Raw genomic sequence first — 7,522 nt, 5'->3', positions numbered from 1 at the left:
TCTACCACTTAGTGTCTCTGTTTTGACATGATAATGGTATTAAAATTTATCTCTTAATTAATCTCGTATCAAATACATAAAACCTTAGAAAATTCATAACTTAATAATCGTAGCTCCGAATTTAGTGATTCTTGTTCCTACGATCTCGTAGCAACGCGTAGATTATTATTACGTAGTTTATTCTTATGTTTGGTGTGATGTTAATTTTGTATATACCATGTTTGTCTGTATTGCTACGTTTAGCAGTGAGGACACGTGTCACCTGAAGATCATCCTGATACCTGGAATCTCAAGTCCCAGGCAAGTTGTGCCCTTGATCACTTCTTTTACCCACTCATGTTCTAATTAATCATAATGATATGCATAGGTTAATTTTGATGGGACCTAATAGGTTACCCTAGATTGTTTATCTCATTACCTTGTTTACCCCTGAATCATTTGGGTAGTACTTGCTAGTGCTATATGTGGTTTTGGGCATTGAGATACACATTATTCATGATTATACTTTTGTTATCCGTTGTTATTTACTGTTCATGTCAAGATCATTAATGTTAATTGGAACATAGAGCTTAACTTGAGAAACACGTGCCACCACAAGGGTTTATGGACGCCCTTGGCTGATTAATTAGGAAAGCTAGTGGAGGACTACCTTACCCGAAAGGGGCAAGGGCAGTAGGGGAGTGGTCAGTGTAGGGAGGCCCTCGGGAGGATTTTGCTGCGATGGCGGTCCTGCAAGGGATTCCCGCATTGGAGCTTCCCATAAACTGTAGCGGGTTTTCTGAAGCTAGTGGAACTTTGTAAAGGCCTCGTAGTGTTACCCTGCCTCGCCTCCTCGGTAGAGGTGTATGGGAAGTCGCGATCCCTTGGCAGATGGGTAACATGACTTGTGGGTAAAGGGTACCACCTCTGCAGAGTGTAAAACTGGTATACTAGCCGAGCTCGCGGTCATGAGCAGCTCAAGACTCTCTGATGATTAAATTATGGAACTTAAATTCAATTTGTCATATGCATTGCATCGCAGGTGATGTTGTTACTTCTGTTCTACTATTTAATTGGTTTGGTATTTACTTATACTTAGTAATTGCTAATAAAATTTTGACCAACTTTAAAAGCAATGCTCAGCTCTAACCATCCTCTTTGGTAAGCCTTACACTTCACGTGAGCTCCCACCTTTGGCGAGTTCATGCACATTATTCCCCACAACTTGTTGAGCGATGAACGTATGTGAGCTCACTCTTGCTGTCTCACACCCCCCCCACAGGTCAAGAGCAGGTACCACAGGATGAGGCGCATGGAGGATGCTGTGATGAGTTCGTGAGAGGTCTAGGCCGTCGTCTCCCAGTCAACTTTGGGTTGCTGGATCGGTTCCTCATATGATGTAATTATTTAATTATTTTGTATAGAACTCCTGTTATATAGTAAAGATGTGACATTCGATCCTGTGCCACTATGCATCATATGTGTGAGACTTGGTCCCAGCACACCTGGTGTTTTTGTTCGCGCCCGGGTTTTGGACCCCTGAAATCCGGGTGTGACAGCGACGCTTAACATCTCTTTATAATTATTGCCGGTGTCTCGTTGCGCGCTCTGTCGCACGACGAGTCGTTTATTTCTTATTTCAATTTAAGTGTTGTGCCGCATGTCTCGCCGCGCGACAATTCCCTTTAATTCACCTTTATCTGCTTATAATGGTTAAACATGGAACATGACTTTACCCTATGATTAACGTGATGGCTAAATTAATACCATTCTGTTTAAACGAGTACTTTGATTTATAATCGTGTAACGTGATCGCGTCTCGACCGTGGCCTCGACCGTTACTTTCTCTTTCTCGCTTAGTCGTAAGGGTGAGCCCTGCGTCGTACGTCTGTTTATTTATTGCATTCTATTGTATGGTGTACTGTTCCCTTGTATTAAATTTGTGGAATTTATGTTTGAAACTCGTATAGATAACGGTCAGTTGGCGGAGTCCGAAGGAGTTGCAGGTGAAGACCCTGAGCAGCAGTCGGTTGGTGAAGGCAAGTGTCCCTTGACCCATCTATGTCCTACTCATTCTTATAATTCATCTCCCGCATTTACACACTTTATACCTAAGGATTTACTAGCTTTTGTCAATCTTGTCCTTGTTTACCTATTTTGGTTGGGTTATTTCAGTTTAGCTTTATGCTAGCGCTTCACATTAATCAGTGAACATGATGAGATTATCTATGATACGCTATTTTCCCTTTTGATTATGATGATGGTACTTGTGGCCCTTAAGGGGACTCGAGCTGTTTCTCGAGTGCCTCTCCGTAAGGACCTGTTCGTTGGATGACCACCCGTGAAAACAGTGCAACCATGAGGGTGGAATGGGATGCCCTTAGCTGAATAATTAGAGGAACTGAGATGTAGTTCGCTTCGCCGTCGTGCCGTTAATGGGGCTCGGTGTATGCGGCTCGCTCTACCAAGGTTGGTTCGCCCCTTGGGGAGGAGTGTGGTGCATTTAGGAAACCTAACGGGCGGCTACAGCCTAAGGGAATCTTTGTAAAAGGCTTTGTAGTGAATCCCTAGCCGTTCACCTCGGGAGTGAATAAGGGTCTTGCAAGCCCGGGCTAGAGAGGGAATCACGACTTGTGGGTAAAGTGCGTAACCTCTGCAGAGTGTTATGAAACTGATATATCAGCCGTGCTCGCGGTTATGAGCGGCCAAGGGAGCTCCATTGATTAGAGATACTTGATCAGAGATGTATGGTTTACATGTGGTGACGAGGATGATGGTTTTGGTTATGACTATGGTAATGGTAAGTGGTATTCTTTCCGTTTGGAAAGGGTACATCGGGTTAATAACTTGGGTTAATGCTAAAACCTGGCTTTCTACTAGTAAATAATAACCTGACCAACTAAACGCAATCGCTTGACTTAACTCCACATAAAGCTAGTCCACTTCAGCCAAACGTGACATTTTGCTGAGTTTGTTGATGTGTACTCACCCTTGCTTTACACACCAAACCCCCCCAGGTTGTCCGCGTTGCAACCACTGCTCAGGTGAAGATGAAGTCGTGGAGGAGGACTTCCAGGAGTTCCAAGAGTACGATGAGTTCTAGGCGTGGGTTAGCGGCAAACCCCTAGTTGGATGCCTGTGTAGGCCGTGTGTATCTACGTTTCTCTTTCGCACTTTGATTATTGTTAAAGACTATGTGGATGTCTCGGACATCATGATGTAATCGACTATTATACTTTCTTTTATGTCATTATTTGAGCACTGTGTGATGATGTCCAGTTATGTAACTGCTGTGTACGTGAATTGCTGATCCTGGCACGTACATGGTTCGCATTCGATTTGCCTTCTAAAACCGGATGTGACATAGGTGGTATCAAAGCCGTGCTGACTGTAGGACCGCTAACCTAGAATAGAATGATCGTTCTAAGGATTATAGCCCCCTATTATCACCTTGACTTTGGTATCCCTTCAAAAGTTGGTCATATTGACCAAATCTATGTTCTACTGTATATATTATACCTTGCTGAAAATTTTGTTTTATTGTAATTCCTCAGTTATTTATGGTCTACTTGCTGGTCATATTAGTTCTATTCTCATTCTTATGCTTACTGTGTCTTTTGTAGATGGCTCGTCTTAGACACACTGCACGGAAGTCAGTCATTCCTTTCCTGCCTTCTCGTCTCGCTGAGCGTCCGCTTCGCCGTCCAGTGACTGGTCAGTCTAGCCACCTGGAGAGGCTGCACCACCGCCTACATGAGGAGCAGGAGCGTCGATGACAGGAGCTGGAGCAGCAGGACTCTTCTTTCTCGCTTCAGCAGGAGATAGAGTCTGTGAGGAGTTGTTCCCCTGTGCTCCCGCTGGAGGTGCCCCCTACACCACCACTGAGCGCCCCAGCCGCTGGAGTAGCTGCTAGAGGGGACCCAGACGACGGAGGTGGCGACAACAGCTCGAGCCACAACACTGACCTTTCAGAGGAACAGGAGTTGGAAGGATGGGTTGCTCGACCCATCACTCACGACGCTGCTCGCGGGTGTCACTTCCATGACACGCTCGACACCCTGCTACGCCGGGCACTTGACTGACATACTTGGTCTATCGAGTATCGTTGTGTTGTCTTCCAGCACAGTCGCGGGGTTTACCCGGACCGCTGGGAGGCGACCTGCTTGGTGCGCCGTCCGGAGAACAGTCTCCGGGGTGCGGAGGTCTGCTCAGAGCATTATTCTATCTCTGAGCGGGACTCAGCTGAGGCGGCCATGCAAGATGCCGCACGGTGTGCGCTTTTGCACTACTGCTCAGTGCTCGGCGAGGTAGCCGACGGTCTCAACCTGAAGTATTAGCCCCGCCACCCATCTGGCAGCACAGGAGGCGTGGTTGTCTCACCTGTTGGTGAGGACAAGCCTAGGTTGAGCAGCACAGTCAACCTAGCCGACGTGCTAAACACGGAGCTGGACCATTGAAAGTCGCCTAGAGGGGGGGTGAATAGGCAAATCTGAAATTTATAAACTTAAGCACACACTACAAGCCGGGGTTAGCGTTAGAAATATAATGAGTCCGAAAGAGAGGGTGAAAACAAATCACAAGCGAATAAGAGCGGATGCCATAGTGGTTTGTTTTACCGAGGTTTGGTTCTTGTAAACCTACTCCCTGTTGAGGTGGTCACAAAGACCGGGTCTCTTTCAACCCTTTCCCTCTCTCAAACGGTCACTTAGACCGAGTGAGCCTTTCTCTTCAATCAAATGGGACCACTACAAAATGGCACCCCCTGTAGCAATGCATATATGTGTTGGTACAAGCCTATATAAGCGTTGCTAGGGTCTATACCAACGCATAATTATGTGTTGCCTATACTGCCGTTGCTAGGGGCTACTGCAACGCTTGTACATACGTTGGTAAGTCATATAAATAAGCGTTGGTAAACTGCAACAGATTTTTATACGATATAACAACACTTACATGTGTTGGTGCCGCCCAAGACCAGCTCGTTTATCATAGGATGCTACAACGTTTAGTTTCGAGTTGTAGCAACATTTTTATCCGTTGCAAGCAATAAACCAATAAAAAATATTTGAATATTTTATTTTGAGGTTAAGATTACAACAAGCTGAACAATGCACATTTGATATTTCAGGAATCATCCACACACACATGGCAAATAAGCAAAATATATATATTTAAAATCAATAGTTGCATTACAAAAAGTGCCGCAACATGGGAGCGCCAGGTTTATTACAAAGAAAGTTCGAAGTATATATTCATGCATCCTTAAATCTTTCCCTACCACTGTGTTTTGCGCTGATGAAAATTCAGAAACTACAGTCTTTCAGTTTCAGTTTAATGCTCCTGATGAAGCAATCCAAGACCCAACTACATCTGATCAAGTTGGTGAGAATTCGGGGGGGGGGAATCATCTGCCACCTCCCTCACCACTGACTCCACAGGTGCAGCCTTCAACATCAGCTTCAGGTTCAGATGCAAACAACCTTCAAATCATCACTATATATATCAGTAAACAGCAAAATTATTGCAGCAGAATAAATTCAAAAAAGAGGAAAAATTATTCACCAATCTCCAGTCATCCAAATGTGTTGGACAGCAGAGGCTTCTACTGTGTACCTCGAGGCAATGTCATCCACACTCATCAGACCATGGTGGTCAGTCGACATCCCTTGGTACAATTGGATTATCTAGCTTTTGAATCTGCTGGACGTTCAGAACCTGATAGTAGCAAAAACAAGAATAGTCGGAAAAAATCCCCATAGTAGGGCACGTGACTGTAATCAAGTCAGTTATAGGGAGAAACAAACAAGGATGGGACATGAGTGGGTTTCTATTCTAGGTATCACATAGCTAACAGAACCATGAACATCGAAATTGTGAAATCATACTAAACCATACTAAACGATAAGCAAGGTAAACTGAACCATGAAAACATTAGTTTTAATTTCCATTAATCTATTACCACAGTCCAGCCTCACAGACGGACATTAACTTTGTCATTGTATTGTAATATGTAAATCATAAAAAGAAGCAGAAAACAAATAAATTACCTTTATCAAACTTTTTGCTATCAAGGTGTAGCCTGGTAACGATGGAGGCTTCCTCGAAGAGATGCTCAGACATATTTCGTGTAAAAAAGATGAGCGCATTGCATACATGAACCAAAATCATGCAAGTAAATAAGTAATAAGGCGGAAAAGCAAACTCTGAGCTAATAATGATGGCACCATGGTAAGTTAAATCGAAACCAACAGAAGCAAACAGGTAAAAGAAGAAACGAAAAGAAAACCATGTGTGGCTTCTTCAGAAGGAACCCAGTAAAAACAGTGCGCTTGAAGCAATAGCACGCAGACACACCTCAACATTATATTTGAGCATCAGACCAAAATCACTACAGCAGAAAATGCAGCTTCATGGTTGCAATCAAGGGCACGGCACAAACTTTTAATCTAAATGAAAAAAGATATGAAGAATCTTATAACCAAAAAAAAAACTACCAGTTAGCAACCCAATGAGCCTATGCACAAAACCGAAGGCGCCCTTCAGAAGCCGGATAAACAGTAGTGCACCTGAAGCTCATCCCATGGAGACTTTAGCACCACCACTCAAGCCCAAATCGTTGTGCATGCACAGCTCAGACAAACAAGCGAGCAGGATGGACGATTCTACTGCAGCATGATTAAAAACAGCATCAGCACTTCAGCTTCAGCAGCATTCGTCAATATTGCATATGCATGGTGGCTAGCGCACTGGCTGGCTGCGCAGTGCACCGTGTTTTGGATACGAACACATGAAAAATTGGGTAATTGTGTCCTTTGTAACAGACAACACATGAAAAATTGGGAGAACAAATTATCATAGATAACCAGAAACAAATTTCAAACATACGTTGCTGGAAGAGTTAGCTCTGGTTTCACTCAAAGTGTCACAGAAACCATGCTTGTTTCAGTTCTGACGTTTTTTCCAGTTGCACCTACAAGCTTGTCCTTTTTGGCCTTCTTAAGAGAAGCATTTTGCTTTCCACCTTCTGTGTTTCTTTTCTGTAGAAAAATATAATGAGAAAACTTATGACAAGGGATAATAAATCAAATATGGATTGCAAAGACACCAAAATTCCTATGACCAGGAACACAGGATGAAAAGTAAGTTTTTACCTTCTATGCACCAGCAAGTACCATAACTGATTATAGAACAATAATGGACAAATAATTTTGCATTTAAATAAAATAATAGTCACGATTCAGCGTAGCAGAACTTAAAATAATCACCGCTTGATGCGTGTTCAAGTATTTTTGGGACAAAGATATAAACAGCATATGACTCATATCCTAAACAAATCTAAAATTCATCGTAGTGAAATAAGCAAAACTATTTAAATGGAGGTAGTGATCCACGCCATCCGGTTTGAAATAAGTAGTCTTCGGATTCTGTAGAAATCTTGCAGCTTCGAAACTGAAAAGAAAATAATAGAAGTTAGTGATCAACAACATTAAATAATTTCCATGTTGTCGTATGGTCGAATCTGAAAAGAAAACAATTGTGGTGG

The sequence above is a fragment of the Zea mays genome, chromosome 3, assembly GCF_902167145.1.
Source record: "Zea mays cultivar B73 chromosome 3, Zm-B73-REFERENCE-NAM-5.0, whole genome shotgun sequence".
In the NCBI taxonomy this organism is placed as follows: domain Eukaryota; kingdom Viridiplantae; phylum Streptophyta; class Magnoliopsida; order Poales; family Poaceae; genus Zea; species Zea mays.
The sequence above is the reverse complement of the archived record's forward strand: the minus strand, read 5'-3'. Positions refer to the sequence as shown.